At 42.3% G+C, this 26,349-nt stretch overlaps 1 protein-coding gene across 1 annotated transcript in view; it reads right to left on the minus strand.

The window, feature by feature from the left end:
• The window catches only part of ptprdb (protein tyrosine phosphatase receptor type Db), a 154,556-nt gene that overhangs the window by 108,225 nt on the left and 19,982 nt on the right, over nt 1–26,349 (minus strand). Inside the window, 3 exon segments of the mRNA XM_034596202.1 lie at nt 660–704; nt 1,962–2,037; nt 17,868–17,893. The gene's annotated coding sequence lies outside the window, so the exon portion shown is untranslated.

Here is a 26,349-nt window from a genome sequence, read left to right on the forward strand (position 1 = left end):
TATGAAGTGCGACCCAGTCATGCAGGTGGTCTGTCTGGCAGAGCAGGTTACCCTCAGCCCATACTCCAGCCATCACAGGTTCCCTGTCTCTGTCGCACCTACGCAGACTGAACGGGCATGTGTGTCTGAATGAGTGTGTGTGTGTGTGTGTAGGTACATGACTGTGCGTTAGAGTAAGTTATCTTGATCAAATCCCAATTACACAGATGAGTGTCTCTTCAATGCTCCACTCTGTGTGCGGATACACAAACAAATAAACGTCACGGGAAACACGCGCACACACCCACTCATGCACACGAAAACAGAGACAGACACGCACATGCATGAACACACTCACACAGGCCTGGAGGCACCAGGCACTTCATTTCCTATTCCACCCCCTCTCCTCATCCTCGGCACCCACATATTCCTCTCCGGCCTCCCCAACGCTCAACTCTCAGTCACTATAGCAACCTCACACGGAGCTGCTGGCAGCCAGAGGGCTAATCATGTCATTACAACATCTGTCAGGAAAACACACACACCCACAAACACGTACACAAGTGTATACACAGATGCATCCCCAGCAGTGCTTGGATGCAGATGTCCGTGCATTGAAGTCCACACACGCACACGCACGCACACACTTTTTAAAATAAGGTCAAAGATGACTTCCCTACCTTTGCTCATGGTTCATCCTGGTTCATGAAGTTGAGAAGTGGGAGCTGAAATGGAAGATATTCTGTTAACTGTCTGCACACACGATCAATCAATGAAAAAAAACATATTGACTTGTGTTGACTTTTTGACTATTGACTTTTTTCCTTCACAGTTTTCTTTTGGCCAGGAAAAGTAATTTGCCTGAAAACCTGTCCAGGAAGAGACGGAGAGATAAATGAAGGCAGGGCCTGCACAGGGAGGGATTCTCTGCTGAAAATGGGCCAGTGAAGTCTGAAACATGCCTGCTGGGTATGTCGCTCTGCCGCCACCTGTAGACTAGACCCGGTACTCCAGCTGAAAGAATTCTCAGGACGGTGACCTCAGGAAATTCACCCCAGGAACTACACAAAGTGAGGAGTAGCCGAGTTGTGCAAAGTAAGCTACTGCTGCGGTGGATATAGCTGTAGACCTGCAGTGTTCCACATGCTGTCTGATTCAAAATCAATCCCCTGGATGACGTCTCACTTGCTTTACTGTACGGTGCATCCGACTCCCAGTGAAACGCTGCACACGGCTCAGTCTGCTCTGTGCATCATCTAACAATACTTTCAAAGAGTTTGATGAAATCTATTCTTGTTTCTTTTTCTTTTTAGTTTTTTGAAGTTTGGAAGGGCTTGCAACCGAAATGAGTCACACACACAAACTCAACTCAAACTCCAGCCAGCAACAGAAAAAGGAAAGTGCCACTCAGAGTAACACACACACAGAGCCTACGTGCAGCCTCTGCATCTTTTAACAAACCAAAGAGGGGTGAGCGAATGTTTTATATTTAGAATTATGACGCTATGCCAACTTCAGCGCTAACATGAGAGGAAAGCTCAGCGATGCGTTGGGGAGCTGCGCGTTCAATAATGTATCAGAAGCAGGGTTTTAAAAACAGCTGGGGATCGCCGCTCTGTCTTGTCCCGTCTGCCGGTCTGTCTCTTTGCATGTCTCTCCTGCAAGCTGTCCGGTGCGACGGCAGCAGATTTGCCACTCCTGTGGGGAGCTGATGTTTGGTTAAACTTTCATCCTGTCGACCGTGTCTTCACTCGCTTCTTTCCGTCCCCGAGGACGTGTCTTTCTCTGTGCTGCCTTCGCTCTCTTTCTCTAAAGAAAGATCCCCAACACTTTTAATTTCTTTTCTGTACTCCTTCTCTTCCTCAGTGCACACGCCAAAGCCTTTTATAAACAGCAGTATAATCCTGTGTGTATATATATATGTGTGTGTGTGTGTGTATGTTTGTGTTTTTGGAGGTCACAACACGACGATCAGTGCATACCTGTCTCAGTGCACACGTCCACTGTGCTGCTTCATCCTTGAGGAATGAAAGAACAAGAAATCTCCAAAGAATTCTCCTGCAAAACAGAAGAAGAAACAAAGAAAGAGAGTGAAGAGGGGGAAGAAGAAGAGGAGGAAAATAGGGAAGGGATTAGGAAAAGAGTCTTAGCCCTTCACAACTCGATGCTCTTAAAGCCAACTCTGGCATTTATACTAAGTTCTCAGTGTTAGTGTCGGCTACCACTTGCCTTTGCATCTGTGCGTGTGTGTGTGTGTGTGTGTGTGTGTGTGTGTGTGTGTGTGTGTGTGTGTGTGTGTGTGTGTGTGTGTGTGTGTGTGTGTGTGTGATAGCATTCAGACCGAAGCTTCCTACGTGCACCCTGAGTTCAACTGCTGCAGCAGAGTTGTTCCAAAAGCAGGTTGGGTCAAATGGACAGCTCCAGCTCAACTCTTATACCGGGAGCTTTTAAGGCTTTTAAGGCTTCCATGCCGGCTTCTCACAAGCCGAACGTGGGGACGTGAGGGGATGAGGGGCGGAAAAGCCGGAGTGGGAAAAGCATGCGGCACCTCAAGTATGATGATAAGAATACACTCTGACAGATCAAAAGGGGTTGAGTTAGGACGCATGTGGCTACTAGCGCAGAGGCGTGTGAAACATAAGCAGAGAAAGACTGTATACACATTCTCACACACACACACACACACACACACAACTCCAGATGTTACCCCTGTGTGTTTTGCAACTGCCGTGACCCTGTGTTTGTTATGCTGAATTCTTCTGCCATCTATGGAGTGCAGCGGAGCACACCGAGTCGGAGCAAAATAAAAATCACTTCGCTGGTGGAGAGTGAAATGAGGATGGGTCTCAAAGGATCGTGGGCAGTCGCACAGTCATTTTCTTTGCTATGACTCCCATCCTCAGCTGAACCTTGAGGCCCTGCACCCTCTGCAGCAGTCCTGTGAAACATATATTGCTGTAAGGCACTTTTAAAACTTTTTTTTGATTTAAAAATCAATTATGAGGAGTTATGAAATATTTTAATTCCTGCCCCCACTTTGTAGAAGGCTGTTACACTATGATATAATGGGGTAAAGATAACAGGGAGATCACACGTTGATTATATTAAGATGCTTAGAAAGATTGTGTCACTGGCAAATGGAGCAAGGTGTCATGACATATTATCCCCACTAGTCTGTGCTGTTACACCATTCCTGCAGTTTGTGCTGCTGACCGACTTACTGAATAAGAGTCGATGATGGCAGCATACATTAACGGCAGCATCTGATGATCTTGAGATCATGACTCGAGTTGATGATGCAAATGAAAACTGGGACAGAAGTCTTTATTGTTGACTTAGTTTTTTTTTTATTGGGATCACTCAACTGTTTTCAGGTTGGGGTATCAACTTGGCATTGAATGCAGACATAATTTGAAGAATCCGTGTGTCTTTGCTGTTGCTGCGCTGATCTGACGTGTGATAGATTTCAGCGCTGCCTGAGCGAGCATATACGTGCGCAGTGGAAGACGTATGTGCGAATGCCAGTTCACACTTTATTTCCAGCTGATCACACGCTCCTCGTCGGAATCCTCTCCAATCGCGCTCTCTGTTTCTCCTGCAACTATCTGACAATAGCCGGAGAAATCACCTGGGTGGAGGATTATTATAAGCATCGGTTGCCTTCTATTGTGGGCTCCAGTTTTCCTCTCCATCACGTTGTTTTCCTGTTCGGTTTCACTGCTCCCCGGTTGGAAACCACCTTGTTAGTGAGCGTGTGCTTCACCTGTGCTGGCCCAGCAGAAGTAATTAAAGCCTTGGCAGCCCTGCGCAGGAGAGGAGGAGGAAGTGTTTGGAAACTAGATCATTTGGAAAGCTCATGTTGGCGCAAGCAATTTCGGTTCACAGCTCTCGCACAATAAGCTGGGATAAGTTATGTTTATCCTCCGTTATTTGCAGTAGACACTGCATTACTGTGGTTTCCTCCGCTGATTTCCATGTGATTAAGTGGCACCCGTGGTGAACGTCTGACTGCAGACCCTTTTAGCTGCTTCGAATCTGCGCGAGGCCTCTCGTGGGAGCCCTTCAGAGCAGCCCTCGAATCCCTTTTATGTTGATGGCTGAAGTGACTCTTCAGTGAGAGTCAAAATGTTGATATTTGCCTCGTCTGGACTTCGCCTTCAAGGTTTTCCGCTGTCGGCAGAAACGACGCGGGGCATTTTAGGTCACAGAAGATGGCGCCTCCGCATCCCGCTTTCACACCACGAACACAACTATCTCCGCGCAGCAATGGCCCAGATAATTTTTTTTCTTCTCTTTTTTTGATGTCTCAACCTAACCAGGGCAGCCCAGTGGAACTTTGGTTTACTTTGGTTTGGCTTCACTCGGCATGTGTGAAACACTCTACTTAGGTTTCCTGTCAACTTGACTCAACATCAAGGCAAGTGGGTAAGCAGGGCGGAGGGGTGGGCTTCAGATGGCTGTCTCGTTAAGCCACACTTAACGTGGAGAGGGTCGCAGCAGGACAGCACCTAACGCTGACATGGTTACCTACGACCTTTCTCTCCAGACACAACCTTCCTAGAGCTGCAGCGTCTCGTCTGACCACGGCGGTTTTCAAATGTGTTTCAAGATCATATGCTCATCAGTGGAGTCATTTTTTTTAGAAAAACACATTACAGTAGGAAAACTCAATCAGTTTGCTCAGGATGTCGAGGTATCGTTGGGCAACGGGGACCCTCAGAGCAGCGTGCCACAGCTTTGCGTAAACCACTTGAACCAAACAACACCAAATCTGTGTGTGTTAGTGTGTGTGTTTGGCGTTTGAGGGGTTTACAGAAAGGGATAGGCATCTAAACGGCCTCAGCCAGGATGGTTAAGCATTTCTGAGAGGATACACGCTGGCGTAATTCAACCGAGCCTTCAAGAGTAACTCGCTGTTCTTCGACTTGTGGAGAATGGAAGAGAAAGGGCCTTCAGCAGACTGAGGATTATTTAATTACAGATAAGTCCATTGTGTAGCTTCACTCATCCCAACAACCTGTGCATGATACAAGGTAAGGTAAGGTAACAGGGAGACAAAGACACACACACACACACACACATGCAGGATAAAAATGTCCCTCACACTTTAATTCCTCGACTATATAAAAAATAATTAGCTGCACTTGGAACCTGAAGTAGGATAGGTACAGCTGCATCTGGCATTTTGAATCAAGTCAGATCACAGTCCTTCAGTGTGCCGTCATGTCTGGACTCAAAACACTAAAGCAACAAAATCTCTTTAAAATCCTTTGCCTATATTGAGACTTTTTCCAGAGTGGTGGTGTATAGCTCACCTGGTAGAGCCCGCACGAGGCAAGGCCTCAACCCGCAGAGGCCCAGGTTCGATTCCGAACCCACGGCCATGTATGCATCTCCTCCCCCACTCTCTCTCTATCCCCCCTTCACAAGCTTACTCTGTCCTATCCATTCAAGGCGATAAAAAGCCCCCAAAAATACTTAGAAATAAATGTATCCAGAACACAACCCTGAATGAGAAAAATGACAGAAATGTATGAAAAAAACCACACACATCACACAAACATGTGCAAATGGAGAGGGAATCGTTTATCATCCCTTTTGTCTAAAGCTGGATGTTAAATTGAGGTTAGATCCCAGATAAGGACAATTTATAGACTCTGTGACTGTGTGACTTTAATTAAGTCTGCGAGGGTCCGTGTGGACCCCTGAGCAGATGTCTTGTAAAGCCCCACGTTTGTGACCATGACGACTGTGCATACACGAGAAAAGAAAACTGGATACTAGATTCATGCACTGTATATAACTACTGTACGTTTGTTCTTATGCTTGTTAAGGGACCCCATTGAAGATGAGATGATATACAACCATATCCTGGTAATTAATTTTAAATATTAATACGGTATTCCCTATGTTTAGTCCCTTTCTAATCAAGCTGTATACATCAAACACAGGAGCTCCTCTTCCGACTGTCAAGAGGTTGCGATGATATTTTCCGGTGTGTATTTGTATCTGTGTGTGCAGAGACCTAGATTATATTAGCACATTCATTGTTCATAGCAGGTGTCTGCGTTTTAGCAGCATTCAGGCAGACACCGATTACATAACTTGCCCCACAGTGTCTTTTATATAAACAAAATCTAATTTGGCTCTTTTATGTGTATCGGTGAAAGTGCGCACATTGATCAAATAAAAAACTCCACTTTGCTCAATACTTTCAATGCTTACAGGCTAAGGTGCAAGCGTCTCCTCCGTGCAGCAACAGAGTCTCAAAACACAGAGGCGGAGTCTCATCACATGACGAGAGGAGATTCGACCAATAGGAGGAAGATTTGGTGTCCGAGCAAAAATCAAGTTTGCCAATTTAGCAACAGAGCAGGTTCGACCTGAATGACAAAAGGAAACCTGCTGATATTAATCAGGCAAACTTTGTGTGCTGAAAGTGGACACATGAGACAAAACACGTCCAATCTCCACGCACCTTCAAGTGCCCAACAAGTGTGAGGCGTCCTGCAGCAAAATGTAACATCAAAGTGAAAATTGAAGGTCAAAAGTGTCCCTAAACAAATTATTTACTACTCAGAAGAAGATTTCTGTAACAACGTCAAAAGTTCACTCCCATTAAGTTGAAGGACTTTTAAAAGTCTGGCTTTGAAAAAAATGTCTAAATTGATTGAACAGTGAGAAATAGAAGTTTTAGTCACAAGTACTGTTTGGGTCAAAAACCAAAGACTCACCCATAATGAAAACTGAGTGTCTTTGTTGGACCCCTCATGCTTTTCAAACTCCATGCCCCCATTCACACATCCATCTGTTATCTATAGCCCTGATCGCTTTAGGGCAGCAGGGGGGCTGGAGCCAATCCCAGCTGACATTGGAGCTGAGGTACACCCTGGACAGGTTGCTAGTGAATCACAGGGCCGACACAGAGACATTCAAACCAACGGTTAACTTAGAACCTTCCATTAACCTAAGCTGTCTTTAGACTGTGCGAGGAAAACGGAGTACCCTGGTGAAAACTCCACACAGAAACTGCCAAACCATCAGCTTGGAACCCAAAAATCTGCTTCTATTTTTACTCTACTCTTTAATGTTGTCTCAACTTCCTGCAATTGCTCCAAAAGTCTAAAGTATCCCCCCCCAAAAAAATGTTCACACTGCAAATGAACCAAACCATGGTTCAGCTTGATCCGGACCGAGACCACCTCTTCTGGTCAAACAAAATTTTGGTCCGTTGGTCTGGACTGTGATCCAAGGCACCTTTCCCACCTGTTATCAATAAAGTATTTCTGATTCTGATTCTGATCTGATTCTGATTCTGATAAACTGAGAAGTCCACAGGTCTGGACAAAACTAGGTCCGCAACTTATTTTTGTTTTTGTTGATAAATTGTAACAGAAATAATGGCAATAAACAATAATATTGTCATTTTAAGACCTTTTTATGCCCCACAGTCTCAGCGTTCAGAGTTCAATCCGTGTATGTAGAAAGTCCGTTTGAGTCTCCCCCACAAGAAAAACACAATTCAGTTCAATCCAGTTAAAATTAACACAACAGTCCATCCCGGATCTTCTTAAACCAGCATATCAGGAAAGTAAACAGAAAGAGAAGGGTCCGAGTGTCATTTCAATACAACAGTGTTTCTATGTAGGTTATGTACAGGGGAGGCGACCATGAACAAACTGGCAATATGGAGGAGAGCAAAAAATTATAGTGGTCATGTCCATATATCATACGATAAGTCGATAACAATATGGGGACAGGCCTCAGTAGGTGTAAGAGAACCCTGATGTCATCACTCAGGTTATTTTCCAGAGACCTAATTACAAAGCTACAAAGCCACAGAACTGACCTAATCTAGTTGGAGGACACCAGGCAAGTTGTGTAGATAAAAAATGGCACAGAAGTAATGATCTCTTGTGAGGCCAAACCACTTGAAAATGTCTGCACTAGAAGATAATGTTTTCATGTTTACTGGTATAGGAAGACGAACCAAAGCAGAGGACGGCTGAGAGCAATGAACATAGTACACTTAAACACACATAAAGGAAGTGTTAAGACACACCTTACACAAAGGGCACAGAACTCCCTGCTGTAAAACTGTGTCCTACATGTCTTTGAGAAATAATTTCAGCTCCACAATGAGGAGAAAACCATGACGACTGTTCTCCACAGCGGCGGATGCTTTTGTGCGCTCGGGGTGTCCCTGTAGTCATGGATATATGGTAAGAAGTCTGAATTATCATTTGGTAGGTGCAACAAATTACTCAGTGGTGTCCTACTTTTAAAGACACATTAGACGCCACTGTGCTCGAGGCCAAGAGAACAAATGACTGAGGGAGCGAAAGAAGTGAAAGCGTCTGCAACACAGAGAGGAAGCATGAAAAGAAGAATGTCTGCTACGAGGTGAAGAGGAGAGACGGAGGTGCGGAGAATTAAAGCAAATGTGAAGAAGGGCAAATAGATATGAGAGGGAGACCTTCTGAAGTGGAGAAACTCTGACAGAGCTTTGTCAGGTGCCATCTGCTCAGTTATCATCTTGGAAAAGCAAAATTAAACAGTAAGTCTAATTACCCTGCTCAGAGCCATCGGATCCTTTCAGTCCTAACATCCTGATTCTTTCACACAATCTGCGTAGCTTTTGTCACGAACAACCTACAAAGGTTCTGTTTAAGAAGCACCTGACACTTTTCTGTTCAAGGCGAGCGAGGCGGAATGGTAATTTAAGCAGAATAAATAGAGAGAGGTGGCAGAATGTCACCGGAGTGGCACTGGGTGAGACCGGCGTGACCTGACACCTGCTTCTTCCTCGCTTTTGACAAGATCACAAATGTTCGGCTGATATTGGATTCCCACGAGTGCTGAATGGGAATGCTGGAGCAGAATTAGAATGGCCACGGAACGACGGCAACGGGTTTCCTAATGAAGCCTCTCTCAGTCCCTCTGCCAGAGTGACCCATTTTCTCCTTTTCTCCCCCCCCCCCCCACCCCTCTCGCTGATACAGCTGCCCCAAATTCTTCACAGGGAGGAATATGCATAAATTTAATTAAAATGGCAAAAATTATTTGAGATTCTTATATCTTATTCTCATATCTCCTTTTCTCTGAACCATTAGTCCTTGGGTTTGCCTGGACTCCTGGAGTCTGAAGGGGTCAGTCGTCATTGTCTGGTGAAAATGTCACCATGGAGATGGGAAATTACAATGACACAAATGAACCTTCACATTCAAGAACTAGATGGAATTGAAAATATATTTTTAAGGTATATATATATATATATATGTGTGTGTGTGTGTGTGTGTTTATATGCATGTGTTACAAAGATAATCTGGTTATTTTGTACCAATCTTCTCATAGTTTTTTTCTCTAGGAAAATTAGGTTTGTTCTTTCCCCATGTCTGTTTAAACTGACAACTTAGAATTGTTTGTAAATGCCCACCAGACTTCCTTCATGCTAATGTTCTGACAAAATAGCACAATAGTTTTAAGGGTTTCAGGTTTATGAACTACAACTGTGGGGACTGGTCCAAATTATAAACCCTTGCAAGATAGAAGGGGACTTTGTTAAATAACTTGCAATTAAAAATTCCCTGGAGCGAATGATTATACAGCACTCAGACACCCCCTCTACAAGTGCAGCAGGTTGTTCGCTGTAGTCTATTTCCGTGCTGGAAACGAGCTGAGGTTTTTCAGAGGTGCATATACATATGTAAACAGAGACACGCACACACGCACACACACACTTATAACACTGCCTGTTGTGGGATCCTTACCATGTGAGGTGCCTTGAGATAACGTTGTGATTTGTCGCTATGCAAATAAACCTGTACTGAATTGAATTACTATAAAAGATAAGAGCAGAATCAAACATATAGATAGAAATGTGCTACAATAGTGTTACACAAAATCATATGAAACAGGTACAAATTAAAACATTAGAGATTTAGATTAATAACCAACAAATTAATTTTTTTTGTGAGGTGAAGTCAAGGTGAATACGACAAACACAGATCTTTGAACTTCAGACATGGAACCTAAGCCAATCATTAGTCCTGGTGTAGTGTAGTAAAGGGAAGCAAACATGAAATATATGAAGACAGAGTTCAAATAAGAGCCGTCTAAATAAAGAGATGCATAATCACACCTCTCAGAGAGGACCCCCCCAACCCTTTTGTAATGGATCGATGATGAGTGTTATAAGCCTCACCACTAATTAAGTGCTGAATGCTGTGCAGCATCAAGGGAATACAAAATTGCATTGAAAGAATGCCTGTACAAGAATTTATAATAATCTATAACTGATAAAAGTTTTTTTTTTCTAAATTGGATTTGGAGGCTAGAGTCGTCCTGCAGCTGGCGCAGATTTGGTTCTGACCCGGCCCTTTGCTGCTCTTGAACTTTCCTGTAAAACCTAGAATACAAATTGCACTGTGTTTGCATAGAATTACTTTTCGTGTACCCCCCCCCCCCCAAACCAACGTCATATCTTAATACAAACCTTATTTTGATGCATTACAATTTGCCCTGATTCTGGCAGTTCATTCAAAAATCTAATATTATAATTCAATGCATTCAGCTAATTTATTTTTTTAACAAAGATCAATCATAGAAATGCAGAATGAGATATTCCATTAGTTACAGACGCTAGAGGAACAGAGGCTAAAGCCTGAATGTGGCATCATGACTTTGGCTCTCTACTCAGAGGTTACATTTCAGTATGAGCCTTTCGGTCTGTGCTATGTGTACTGACTGCAGCCCCTGCAGAACTGTGTGTGTGTGTGTGTGTGCAGAACTCAATTTTGTTTCCGCGACTGCCTCTTGCAAACAATTCGATGGGTCAAGGTAATAAAGAATAAAGCTCGTGCCACAATAACCTGACCAGGCTGGGGAGAAACTAACCGAGCCCAACCTGACCCAGACAGGTATTCTGTATTTGGTACCTGAACCTGACCCAAGCCCGATGTGTTCCTCGACTACAGGCACGTGCACGGTAAAAAGTCAAGTAGAAAGCCCGGCCAACATGACTGAACCAGACCGAATATCATTTCAAGACTTGACCAAACATAATTTAAAGACCAGAACGAATATCATTTCTAAATTGTGGGGTTTAAAGACATGCTGAGCCCCGTAACCCCCCTTATTTTTGTATTTACTTTTGTAAATGTATTTGTGCACACTCAAAGAATGACTTTTGTTTTAAAACAAGAAGAAAAAACAAGCAGTTTAATGTTTCTTATTTCTTGTTTCTGCATACCGAACAGTGACCTCAAAACCAAGGCACACGTACGTAGATGTTTTTGTGCTGTACCCCTGGTGTCTGAGTTATTTCTATCTGATACTTTTTTAAAACCGTTGTTTTTTCTTTTTTTTTTGCGCTGATGGCATTTTCTCTCCACATCAGGAAGGAGGAGCAGCGTTCTCCTGTCGCCACTCCTGCCTGTATGATCCTGCATGTGTGTGTGTGTGTGTGTGTGTGTGTGTGTGTGTGTGTGTGTGTGTGTGTGTGTGTGTGTGTGTGTGTGTTTCTTCCTGAGCATCTGCTGTCATCCCGTTGGTGAAAAACGAGGTGCATATAAGTCATTCAGTGAGAGGTAGTCACTAATAGGATAGAGGCTGCTCCCTCTCAGCTACTCGTGCACACAGACACACAGCGAGTGCACACACAGACAGTCTGAGACACACTCGCATATCTCCACAGGAATGAGCTATGGCCTTATTACCCACCTCACTTCCTTGCAGCCCGTGTCCTCCCGTAAAAACCACAACAACACTGCTCCTGTCCTCTCTCCTACGTGTACTCTATCCATCCATACCTCCATCTATCCATCCATCCTCGCGCTCCCTCCTCTTTCTCACGCAGCCCCGACCTTTTGCTAGGACTGTTTCTCCCTCTCACTCCCACTCGCCTCCTCCACACTTCTTTCTCATTCCTCTTCACCCCATTTACCATTGCCTTCCTCTCATTTCTTCTTTGCCACTTCCTGCTCTCCACATCTTGTGCATCTGATTTCTACCTTGCATTAAAATAGCCCCTTCTGCACCTCCCCACCTCGCAGAGCACTTACATGATTCACTGGAAAATCTTTTCCTTCCCCTCCGTCCTGTCTACTCCAATCCCACCTTAACCTCACCCCCATCCCTTTCCTCTCCATACTCCTCTTAACTTTCATCATACACCTCTCCACTTGATCTATTAATCTCTCCCTGTTCTTGCTCCATCTTCCTTATCCCCTTGGCTCCTTTCCTCCCTTCCTCCCTTCTTCTCACCCCATTTTCTCCACCTCTCCCAGCACCTGCTGCTGGAGCTGTCTAGACTGGTAATGACATAAGGACGGAAAAGGAGAGAGACACTGAAGAGGTGGATAGGAGACAACACATGTAGAGGGGAGATGTGCACAAATGTTTGAGGAGAAAGATAAAGATAGAAGAGTTGACAAGATGAAAGAGAGCAGACATACTTAATGTTCATTTAAAAAAGCTAAAGGAAATTCCACTTCGTTTTTCAAGGTAGCGTTTGAATTGTCGATTTCAATTTTTTTCCTCTAACTTGTTTGGCTTCTTCCGGAGAACACAACAGCAATCATTTTCAGTGGCGCACTGCTTCTCGCCCGCCAAACTCCTCCGTCCACTCATCTGTCATTTCATTCTTGAATTGTGCCCCATCTCTTCTCAAGAGATGTAACAAACCTGCCCAATTCACACATAGTATCAAAGTGAAGAAACGTGATCCAAGGGGAGTTTGTTGGTTTCTTCCTGATGAACAATGCCATGAATGATTTTTGTGGCACCGCTCCTGTCATATCGCGAATATGGGTTTCTGGCAGCGGGAGGGGCATGCAGCGGAAGAAGTGAGTAAAGTAAAAGGAAACGAAGGACTCGAATGAGAGTAATGAGTGAAATGAGGACAAACAGATGCTAGATTTCATCTTTATATGCCAGATAAACGCTGGTTTTGTTTGATGGTTTGCATGTGTGTGTGTGGTTCAGAGTCTGTGTGTGTGTGCCTAACAGCAGGAGGTGTCCTGCCTGTCTGTAACAGGATGTGATAATTAACCTTTCTCCTGCTGAGCGGAGCTACTAAAGCTAATGCTCTTAACACAAACACAACACATTACACAATGTACAGTGTTTCGTGCTGTTGGACATAGAGAGTGACACTGTGCACTGGACCAGTTCATGCAGGGGTCATTCTACCTTGAGTAAGCACTGGTACCCAACTTGGAACTTTTAAGTGGAACGACCGAAGGAATGGGAATAACCTAAATTTGGGCGTTGGTTATGTATTTGTCACTAGGTTCACCCCAGTGTTTCAGCCAGAACACCACCTAATGCTAAATCCTTCAAAGGATGCAACTAGAAGGACAAATACCTCCGCCAAGGCAGTCCCCTTATGAAACAACATTTCAATTCGGTAGATCAAGATTTTTATTTGGATCTGTACCAAATTCCACACACTTTGAAATATCAGTCTCCAATTAACCTGCCTGATTGTTTTGATCAAAACGACTGAAATATTCTCGGAGGAATCATGGAAAGTGTTAAAAAACGCCCTCGCATCTGTGCCACATCTGGCAATGTTAAAGAAAGAAAGAAAAATGGATCTGCCCATTTATTCAGATTCACACCAAAATTGAAGTGGTTGAATCCGTCCAGTGTTCTTTGCGTAATCCTAACTGACAGACAGACAAAAACATTACCTCCCAAGTGGAGATAATAAACAAGTTTCTTTAAATCATAGCCGGTCAGGGGAAAGGTCAGCAGAAAGTTAGACTTTTCAAAACAACACACACAAAGCCTCCTAAAGTGTTTACTGAATGTAAAGCTAGCTAGGCCGACACATCAAACCAAACAGTCTGGTCAAACACAACAAATATCTAAAGTCGAGCCGCCTGCAGCCGGTGCCAAAGAAGTTCAACCCTCCATGATGACCAAACATAGTCAACTACTCCATTGACATCTTCACATGATTAGTTAGTTGGCTAGTTGGATAAAGGTGTGGTTGGTTAGCATTTGATCCAACACTCAGTCAATGCCTGCATCCAAAATCCCTTATCAACATGCTAGTTGGTGCGTAAATCTTTCTTTCATGGATTTTCTTGATACATACAAATTTTGAAATTGAGAAGTTTTTACTTTTTTTCACAACAGAATTTACATTTTAGTCATTACATACATAGTAGACTACCAGAAACAGGTTCGGTTAGGTACCAATATCTGTTACTACATGTACCAGCACTGTAAAGGTTCAAATGTGAACCCTGCTATCTTAGCTGCTATCTAAACTTATCTACATACTGTATCTGCTTCCACACCTATTGATTTGTCTTGTGTGACTGTTTGTCAGAGACATGTGAGAAACGTAATTTATCAAACAGAATTATTCAAACAGCCCCCAAAATGCTATCAGCTGACATCAGACGGCTTATTTTAAACTTTTCACCTTTTACCTACCATCTCAAGTGATGGAACTGAACTGAACTGCCAGTTGCACACTTTCACAAAAAGCACACACACATGCACAAACTAAAGCACATGCTTGTTGTATGGACAGTAGAGGGAGTATTTATTTCATTATCTGAATCAAAAGTAACAATAAAATACTATAAAATAATCCAAATTATCCATAATACAAGTAAAAATCCTGCATTAAATGTTTTCTCAAGTAAAAGAAGAAGCAATGTTCTCAAATTTTCAAAAGTCGAGGTAATAACCATGCAAAATGGCCCCTGGCAGCATCATACCATTATGTAATCGGTCCAGTTGGTCAAGTTGGAGCTAATTTTAAGTGCATGCCAGTTCATGATGTAATGGAGGATTTTAAACTGTGAGCTGCACCTTCCCTGGCCCTGCACTGCACGGCTCACACACACAACTCAGGCACTTACATTACAGCAATTTCTGTCAAATCTTGTACTTTTCTTTTGGTCATTTCTCAGTCAACACAATTATAATTTCACGTAGATATATTTTAGATTCATTGTGTGGCTTGGATTTTCCGAGGATATCATTGTGTTGTCCGTTGCCCACATCCGATAGAAATCGTACTAAAAGATTTAATACAGATCTTTCTTGAGAATCTCCACATTTTAAGTTTACTTCCACTGCTAGAAAACACCAGAAAAACAAGCCCAACATTGAATGCTGGTTTGGTTAACTATTGAATGGGCATAGCTGTGCCAGTCGACCTGCACGTGAAGCTGGTCTACCAGTATGGTGAGGAGGTTTTACCAGCAAGCTCTCATTAATGATGCATAGTGTAGGTATTCATAGATTAATTTAACCAGCATGCATTGTGCTGGTCATGCTGATAATCCTTACATGCAGGGTCATTAAAGAAAATCCGTAATTGGTGCATTGCAATAGTTAGCATAGCTGCTAAAAAATCATTAGGGATAATTTGAATGGTGTCACTTTGCTGAAATATAAACAAATAAAGGCAAGAAAAATTTTGTAGCTCCCGCAGAAGAACTCATGGAATCCATAGCAACATTATATAGTACTTCCTGCAGACAACCCCCCTCAGAAGTATGGGGACTATTCCCAAAAGAGCATCATTTTTAGACAAATATAGGTAAGACGAGGAATAATAATACAGCAGGGTTTCCCGTACATATACGACATAGGCACAGCACCGAAGCATTTTTGAACTGTGCCTAAAAGTAATATACAGAAAGATACTGTACCGAGATATATCCACTCTACACAAGACAATACTTTCAAATATTTTCTTCTAGAAACTTAGGTTTAAAAAGTTGGGGCTGTCTTATATTTCATGACTTCAAAATGTACATGTTCTCATTCGTTTTGAATGGAGCTACTGCAAGTGTCACTGCGGTCTCTTACAGACTGTTGCATTATGGGTTGTTGGCTGCCCTAATTGTTTCAAAGTGGCATCTAGTGAGTTTTTAAGCCTTAAAAGTCTTGGTCCACTTTAACCAGCGGGAGTTCCTGAAAGCTTGAGTTCTTATCCTAACATCTTTAGCATTAAATTGAACCAGGAGAAAAAAATCGGTCAAACAACCAACAATTACGTCTGTGACAGATGATAAGCTGATGATGAGTGTGAAAAATACATGTAAGAAAAAAAGTTTATTTTGTTTTTATATAATAATTATATAAACTTAAAAAATATAAATTCACATGAGGGTTTGGGGGGGGGGGGGGTGGTGGTCCTGATTTTGTCAGGGGATTGGGGCACAGTGTCCGGCTTTAAAAAAACACTTAATTGTATATGTTGTATTATATCTTTTCTATGTAATATACAGTATAATTTGAATTAAATAAAAAAAACTTAAATTTAATTTACATGTAATATCAATTAGATATCACATTTAAATATATTTCTGATTTCATATGCTTCAACACAACCTTGGGCACCAAAGCAAACACCCAACAGGGCAAAGGGCCACACAAACATGGCATGACGAAGAAGTACTGGGGAATTAGGAGATGATGTGTTCATTGTGGAGGATAAAATATTCTAAAAGGTATTTCCCAACTCAAAAATATAAGTGAGGCCAAATAATTGCTGATCAGTTAGTAAAAATAAAAAAAGACAAAAACTTAGTTAAAAATGTGTTTAAATTCCCTTAAATTAAATCAAGTTTTGATCTTTTTATAATGTCATGAGCAAAATAAGCAGTGTATGACATGGATGAAATTCGTTTTTACACCTTGGAGCTATGGGGTTTCATAAGTCACATAACTGAGGAGCCAATCTTGTGGATGGGGCTTTCCATATCATGTCACTAGCACAATGAGCAAGGTCTGATGGGTGGGTTTTGGGGGTTTAGACTATAAAACACTTTCTAACTATTTAATTGATAGATTCAGTTACCCTTATTCATCATACTATATAATATTTCTGCCTTATTATCATTTACGATTTTGACATTTGTCAGTTTTGGGACTCCAAATATTATGGGTGTGTAGACCCTTTTAATATATTAAGTCAAATATTTGGTACAATACAACTTCATTTCAATAATCTAAATGTGCAATGAACAATTATTTGAAATTATAATATAAATTTAAATGTCTTAATACAAATTAGGACTTAATTCAACTTTTTTGACAGTAAGTCGAATCACTATACTAAAATATTGGATTGTTTATAATCAGATAACAGGTTTCAACCACTTGCAGGCCCACCACATGCTTCTCCCATGCTAACACTGCACACTCAGATATTACACACTCATATTGTGTGCCCACACCACAAGGTCGGGCCCAGTTGTATGACATTGTAGCACATTTCATTTTCTTCTGAAAGTGTTGTGAGTCTGCTGATATTATGACATTATTACTGTGCATCCCAGCCTGAAAGTAATAAGTTTGAGATGTCGTAAAGCTGAACTCTGTAATCCATAAATAAACAACAGTGGCCTTGCCTTTTAAAAAACTCTACGGCGGATCCCGTTGTGAATAACAACTTCTAACAGGCAGATTCAGTCGTGAGATACTGCGGAGGAGTATTTACAGTACATTATTACTCTTTGTGTGTGCTATACAGAAATACTACAAAGTTCTTCTGATATATATTATTGATTAAAACGAGACGTTGACTAATGGGAGCATGCAAATGTATCACACTGTATAACGCCCTTAGAAAGCGACCTATTGGCTGCTGATTCACTCCTGTGCATTTCTGATCATGGCTTTACCAGGGGAGTGCAGTGGGAGTGCAACCCGCGGTGTCTCTTTGTTATCCTCACACAGCGTTATTGTGTTGCGGAGAGCAGCGATCTGAGCCAAATACATTTTTGAAGACGCAGATTGTTTCGTGATACACAAACTGTGCCAAGTGCTGATGGCATGCTGTGTTTCATGAGTTGAAAATCGGAGGGAAAAAAGTACAAGAGAGGGGAAAACACTGAACAATTCTGCCTTACCTTAAGAAGCACTTCAGCGCGCAACACTGCAAAGGGAGGAAGAAAAGGGGAAGGAGGAGGGAAAAGGGGGGAGACAGAGGAGAGAGAAAGGAACAAGAGAAAATGGCAGAAGAACAAAATTAGATTTCCAGCTGCAGAACAACAACTTTCCAAAAGGTCAAATGGGTGTTGGAACAGATTTCATGTCACAAACAGGCCGTCTTTCCCCCACATACTTCACTACACACATCTGGAAATATAATCTTCTTATAGATTCTAATTTGTACGTATGATTCCCCAGTCATTCTTTCGCAGAATCAGATATAATCACAACAAAATTACCTCCTGTCCAATACATGTAAATGACCTGAGCTGAGTTTAGAGATTTAAGAATCCAATCCATTACAGAACTAATTTATTCTAGAATCAAAACTGAAATGGTCATAATCTTGTTTTCCTGGTGCATTTTGCAGTCCAGAGCAGGTGGGTTTTGACAGCTCTCCGACTAAGACTGCGGAGAAGATTTACTCGCGGAGACAAAGTGAAACAGATTCTGCTGCACTGAACACCACATGACAGTTGCATCATTAAAGAAACCAAACAAAAAAACTATGAGGCTGTTAAGTCTGCTTCTGAGGGGACTGTTCTAAAGACGCCTTTCAGAGTTTGAGCAAACAAACAAATAAAATATTCCAGATATAGCCCTCGTGGGTTTGTTGAATGCCTGGAAACTGCACAACATTTACTCCTCTCCTCCCTTTTTTGCCTCCGCGGCTCCAGACTTCATGATCTCCAGAGCGGAGTGGAGCGGGAAGTGGGGAGACGGTGCCGGCTTTATTCACTGTGTGTCTTCTCTGTTGCCTCGTGCCAACTCCTGACCTACTGTACTTCTCATTGCCACGCTCTCCTGGCTGCAATACACGTGCGGCCTTGAAGCAAGATCACGTAAACCAACTTACAGTAAAACAGAACCATGGCACAAAGTGGGTTCACTGGCCCATCTCTGCCTTTTCCAACACTCTTTTTTTTTATAATTACAAAAGTTATATTTAAACAATCCAAGTGCTTTCGAATAAAAAAAGGAACAAGCACATGCTACCTTGAATTTCTGCCAAATGAATTTCATAAAAATTGAGCACACTTCAAACAATGTGTTCACAAATTAGCTGAAGCTCTCTCTACTTAGTTTATGAAAAGGTCACATCCAGGAACCCTTTTTGTTAATTTAGTCTTAAGAGAACTTGAATGTATTTGAGTTGTTGTTCAAACTTTACAAGATCGAAGTCTTCAAGTTGTATTAACAGACGGAATTCATGTCCTCACTAGAACTCTGACATAACAATGTAAGAAAGTTGTAAAACACTATAGATATATGCAATAAAAAACTGTGGGAGAACGTGCACACACTCGCAACAACAAAACCTGTAACTTTGTGGATTCAAAGGATTTAGTTTGTACAATATTTTCCAAATATCAGAATTGGAAATAACATTCTTTGTTATTTTAAATTGCCTGAGTTGGAGCATCGGTCTCAATCTTATAATACCAGAAAAAAATAATTCTGTTATTGAAAACCTTAACGTAATTTAACTGAATTCCAAATCAATGCATAGGAGGGACATCACCAAATATCCTCACTGTGTCTTACACACACTCAAACACACAACTAGTTCTCAGAGATACAGGAAGTGAATCCACACAGCACAGCAGATACACTTATTTAAGTGCTGCTTGAAATCCCAGAAAAAGGGGGTATGATTCTATTTTATCATGTAATTATATGATATATATAATAGTAATAATAATAATAGTAATAAACTTTTATTTACACTTTTTAAAACAAAGTTAGAAAATGCTTTCTAAGACAAAATGGTAAAAGCAATTAAAGATAGATGAATAAAGTAGAGCTGAATAAAATATAAATAATAAGATAAGGGCTACAAGATGCCATTGTTAAAAAAATCTGAGTTATAAGGTGACTTAAAAAATAGGAGTATGTTCACACCACAAGCCCAGTAAAAGCCCATTTATGAAGCTATGTTTAGTGTTTATGAGCGATCTAAAGGAGGATAAGGGGTCAGTCAGTCTGATCTCTTCGGGGAGTTCGCTCCATTAAGTGGACGCCCGACCAGAAAAGGCCCTTGGTCAAACTGGGTCCTCGGCCTGGTTTGTGGAATAGTGAGCAAATCGTTGGATGAGGACCTCAGGTTGCGCCCCGGGCAAGAGGTGTCAGTGGATCAGTTATGTACTCTAACTGTTGTTAATGATAGCTTAATATAAATTCTGAAGTTTACCAGGAGCCAGTGACGGGAATGTAAAATCATTGACGCTAATTATTTATAATGATGTATGTATAAAAATAAAAAGTAGCAGAGAGAAAAAGGGTTAAAAGGTTGAAAATGTTCAAAAAAAAGTTTGCAGCCGAAACCAACAAACTACATATTTGTGTCACCACCAGCACGTCATGAGATAATTTTCATGTGCTGTGTGAAGAAGAACATCTTATTTCAGCAGAACAGACATTTTGTCAGGGTAATTGTTTCATAAAAGCCGGCGTGAAAGACAATTATCTACGGTGCGCGTGTGGCTCGCTCTAAACGCTCTTTATTCCATCACAGAACAAACAACATGACAACATATCTATACACTCCAGACACAATCTAACACCCCGGAATGCACAAAGGCAAACAGACCCCCCCCACCCCCATTCCCCCACCCCCCTCTCCACACACACACACACACATGCGCAGAGCAATCAGGTTGTTTCATTAGTGAGGAGCAGATAGATTACTCTCCCAAAGGAGACATTGACCGAGAGGCCATTGATCCACTGAGCTGTGCCAATCCGTGTGTGTCTGTGTGTGTGTGTGCAGACTGGGAGTGCGAGTGTGTGTGTGTGTGTGTGTGTGTGTGTGTGTGTGTGTGTGGGGAAAGTAGCCTACTGATGGAGTCTTTAAGTTGTTAGAGTAAGCACAGTTAATCTAATCCAGTTGTTTAATGGAGAGAGAAAGAAACAGCCTGTTGACATATTCATTAGGACCCATTACTCCGTCCAATCACTGGCATCTCACTCACTCACCAGGGAGAGAGAAAGACGGAGTGTGAGCAATATTTACTTTTTGGCATATCATCATGGGAAAAGACTGATAGCACTTGAGCGGTAAATAAAAAACATATTTATTCCACTTACTGGATGACAGCGTGGTGCGTTTGGAGACATCAATATCATCTGATCTCGTTCAAGCCTGGCTAAGTGCTAAAGTGTTAATCAATCTGGCTAAAACTGGAATTATACCGTTTTATTAATGATTCAATAAAGATGGTTCTGCTCCGTTATCACTACTCATGGTAACAACACAGTGACGCAGACGTATTTCCAACAGTGAGCTCATTGTAAACACTAACAATCACAGGGAAAAATCAAGAAGATGCAATTTCTAGTGACTTATCATCTGCTGTGTGTGTGTGTGTGTGTTTGTGTGTGTGTGTGTGTGTGCTTCCCATCTACATGTGTGGGATTTGTGATTAGCTTTCTAGCTTGTTCTCTTCTATTGGATGTGAAAGTAATTGGAGCTTTTGGACACTCGCTCTCAATCTTTGTCAGTGTGAGAGCGTGTGTGCTTGCTTGTGTGCGTGCGCGTGTGTGTTGTAGTGTCTGTATTCTGGACGATGGCCAAACCATTACTGTGTGCTCAGCCCGCTCTAAAGCAGCTTGTGATTCATTAGTAATGAGTCCATTTGCAAACTAAATGAGTGTTTGAGTGGCCGCGTGGCGTCGTGTGTGGCGATTGTGTCCACTTACTTATTTTGTAGCAAATCACACACACTTTCTCACTCACTCAAACACACAGAAACCCACTGTTATGTTTTTCAGATCTAAAGAGTGTTTCCGTGTGTGTGTGTGTGTGTGTGTGTGTGTGTGTGTGTGTGTGTGTGTGTGTGTTCAGCCAGCATGAGAAGCTCATGTGGAGATAATGAAGTCAGTCAGTCGTGTCATTAATTACTGTTTTACACCTGCTTGTCTCAGCTAATTAGACATGCTGACACACACAAATACACACACACACACACACACGTGCACACACACATTCTATACGATTAGACATGTTTGCATGTGCGCACAGAAAACACATTTTATATCACATACTGACTCGCACAAAAAGTTTTTTTACACCGACGAGTCAAAAATACATTCTCATTTACACTTTGAGGAAGGTGAGATGGCACCGCTCAACACAGCAGGGATCGGGAATCTCTCCCCCTCTCTCTTCGTCTCACGTGCAAACACATCTCAATACACCTCCCTCTCCCTTTACTTGTCGTTCTCCCGGCCTTGCACTCTTCCTTCCTGCACCCAGCGCATACCCCACTGTCCCACTATAGGTTCACCATATAGTCTGACCTTGTCCACACTACTGCAGATATTGTTTCGAACTGATATTTTCCCCTCCATTTAAAAAAAATCTCAGTCCACACGACGTTCACTTGACAAAATATATAAGCATGCCAGGCCAGTAGGTGGCGATAAAGTGTCCATCAAGGATCCATCAAATACCAGAGAAGAACGCTGCGATCCAAGCAGAGACAGATGCCTGTGAATGAGGTAATGTGGAACAGTGACGCTTAATTAAGCTGCAAACTTTTCATCAGCCCTTGCAGTGCTAACCAAACGTAGAGATTGTTGTTGTTACTGTTGTTACCTCACACAAAGCAACAGCAGGCAATGCGCAAAATAAGCTGCTACGTAATTTCCCACATGCTCCATTCTACATGTACACACGGATACACAATGGAGATGTCAAAAATTTGGCACTTTGCACAGCGTTTGTAAAAATCTCAGTTTTATGGGACGCTAATGAGACCAAACACAGAGGAAAAAGTTTCTTTTCCAAATGTCTGCATTAGTGTGGACAGGATGTGAAAGTGGGATTTTGTATGGCTTTGCATTGTGTGTGTGTGTGTTGGGAGAGTTGGAATTAGAACATTTTGGGTAAGTGCTCCTCACTTTCTGACACGTGTCACTTCAACAGGCTTGTTGAGGGGTTAAGACTTTGTTTAGGTGTTAAAGTTAAAGTTTGGATTATGGTTTGGGTAAAAGTTAGGGTGAGGCATATAGTTTAGGTTAAGAAGAGAAGTTCTCTTGATGACAAATTAAATTCTCCAGGTTTAAGGAAAGGGGCTGGGGAAGGTCGATGAGTATACTTACAAAGATAGAAATACATGTTCATGCGTGTGTGTGTGTGTGTGTGTGTGTGTGTGTGTGTGTGTGTGTGTGTGTGTGTGTGTGTGTGTGCTTCCCCTCCATGGCCATTTTCTCAACAAAGGCCACAGCTGCTGCTGGTTTGCTGAATAAACAGAGCCATAATATCAGGAGATTACCAGCTAACGAAACAATGATTTTGTCCAATTTAAATAGCGACATCAGTGGCATCACAAGCACTTTGCATGTCAACTGTGATATGATAATGTTTGCCACTGAATGAAAACAGTTTTAATCCGCACAGAGAGACTCCCTGACTCTGTGCTCTCTCACTTCCCATCTCTCTCTCTCTCTCTCTCTCTCTCTCTCTCTCTCTCTCTCTCTCTCTCTCTCTCCCCCCCCCCCCCCCCCCCCCCCGCACACACACTTGCTCGGGCTCCCTTGCCCTCCCGCGGTCTCTCATACACAAACACACATACACACGTACACACGTACACAAAGAGCACGTAGAGCGTATGGCTATTTCTCTCCTCTTTGAAGGGTTGCTTTGAAGCTATGGCACCCGTATCGATTGGAGCTCAGATAAGCTCGTTTCGCCAGAGCCCTGCGATTATCTGTCGCTTTATTTCAAACAGAGCGCAGGAGCGGGGGGCTTATGCACCCATCACTCACTCACACTCTCACAGTCAGTTGTACACTGATACATGAAGCACACACACACGCGCGCGTCCACACAAAAAACGGGGATAATGAGATGAGCTTACTCACTGAATCCCGATACTTAAGGCAAGCTGTGCTTCAGAACTGACAAGTGAGTGTGAATGTTAAGAGAGTGAGGACATAGTGAGAGAACGAGACTATAAAGTCGGGCAAAGTGATGAAACTTAGAAGTAAAATTTCCCCCTACAGCTCCACTCTGATTTAAAGAAGAATCTGTTTCTCCGTAGACATTAGGAAAACCAGTTCGTCAAAACTTGAAACTATAGAATGCAAAGTTCATAAAAAAGGAGTTTGAGCTCGGAGTGAAGGTTTAAAACGGTTTGCCAACTTTGAAAACTTTTTGGTTTCCACAACAAAAAACACAATAAACAAATCTAAGATCTCAATAAACAAAGTGCGGCCACTGTGGGAAGAGGGAGAGAGGGAATGTGTGCCTCCTGCCCAAAGGAGGAGGTCGGAGAGTGAGCCGGGGTGACATGAAATGTTAATGGTCCGCCCAGAGCAGGAGAACTTCATGAAAGATTGGAATTAGACAATACGCTGGCTTTCACCAACACTGTCACCTCTCACTCACACACACACACACACACACACACACACACACACACACACACACACACACACACACACACACACACACACACACACACGGCACGCACACAAGACAAAGGTTGGTACAGCTATCCTTATAAGGACTTTGCATTGACTTCTACTCACTGTGGACAGCCTAATCAAAACCTTATCCCTCAACTTAATCGTACTTTCCCCAAAATGTCCTCCCTCCGCAAGTTCAAGCACAAAGATAAATGTACAAGTGCGCTCACACACACACACACACACACACACACACACACACACACACACACACACACACACACACACACACACACACACACACACACACACACACACACACACACACCGCGGTTGCTTTGATTAAACCTGAGACCACAGCTCTAAGTTATTATTGAGAATAAACATGTCTGTTTGTGTAATTCATGTACTGAATAGTATCACCACTGGAAGCACTGCAAACCACCGGGAAACACACACACACAAACACACACACACACACACAAACACACACACACACACACACACACACACACACACACACACACACACACACAATACACAACTGCATAAACGCGTATTATGACGCCAGCAGAGCCGAACATTTTATAATTACAAACACTCACATGCTGTTTCAGTCTCTAATATCCCTTCATGTGTCAGTCACATGGTTTGCACTAACAGTTTAATGAACCAATTTGGATACGTCCCTCGGTGAGACCTAACGATCCAGCCAAGTGTGCACAGACAGAGGCAAATGTCTAATTGTGGTGAGGAGAGGTTGCTATGATTGTTTGTTTATTCATGACTCTGAGGCAGGGTGATCACGCTGCTGACATTTAGTCTGCGTCTGAGAGGACAGACACAAATAACAGCAGCCGCTCCTGATCACACTGAACACAGTTATGGTTCGTCAGACCACAAACACACAGTCCTAGTGAATGTGGGTTTCTTAGAGACTTTCAACTTGTCAAAGAGACATTGTGGCTACATGGATAATATCATGTTATGAACACTTGTTAAAGGGGCATTTCAGCAATTTACTGTTGTTTACTATGTTGGGAGACACATCAGCAAATTTCTATGGTTTCTTTTGTTGAGAATATGAATATGTATATAAAGATGGATGAAATGACAGCTCCCCAAAAGTGAAGCCAAATCATCTTCATCACCCCCTTGTGGTTGGCTACGGCATAGGTCATAAACTCCTCCAAGTTAGCAGATGGGACATGGGCCAAACTAAAAAGTAAAATCATTTTTTCCTCATAGATGGTTTTTGCCATCTTACGTTGTTGTTAATACACGGTTTGTTCAAGTGTTCATTTTCCCGGTAAGTTTGGTTATTTAATGCTATATAACTGAGGTGAAAGGTCATGATTGACAGCTGAGACTGACTCACGATTAGTTGAGTGCGTGTATCAGCGGGACATTGATACTGAGGCTCCAGAAAATGATCGCTACTGCACAGAGTCGGCTCAAAATGACGTCAAAACCAGATGGCGGTACCCACATCTGGGATACTTTGGCTTCATCATTGTACAATGGGAGGAAGTGGAGACACGTCATCCATCTTTATATATACAGTCTATGGTTGGGACCCTTTAAGTCAGGGGATCTCCAAAGTCATCAGGTCAAATTGTCTGAGGACCAGGGGTGTGGAGATGTGCTGATGCATTCATATGTGTACAAGCTCACTGTTAAGTTGTGGCTCATTCTGATGGTTGTGTAACCACTGTTTTCCACTGCGGCAAGTTTACAAACATACGTCAACTATAACAAACCACACGATCAGATGTTGGCTAGTTCCAACATGTCGGTAATATTAGCAGCATTTCGTCCAAACAACAACACAAGCACAAGTAGATTATGTTTTGAACGATGTCATTTACTCACTTACTCAATACAGCTACATTTGAATCATCCATTCAGAGGAAACGTTGCAGAGTAGTTAGAGGTCAAGCTCAGCTATTTATCCAAGCGTTGCAACTGCAGTTTAGCATTCTGCTTCAA

This window comes from Hippoglossus hippoglossus, chromosome 1, assembly GCF_009819705.1.
Source record: "Hippoglossus hippoglossus isolate fHipHip1 chromosome 1, fHipHip1.pri, whole genome shotgun sequence".
Lineage (NCBI taxonomy): Eukaryota > Metazoa > Chordata > Actinopteri > Pleuronectiformes > Pleuronectidae > Hippoglossus > Hippoglossus hippoglossus.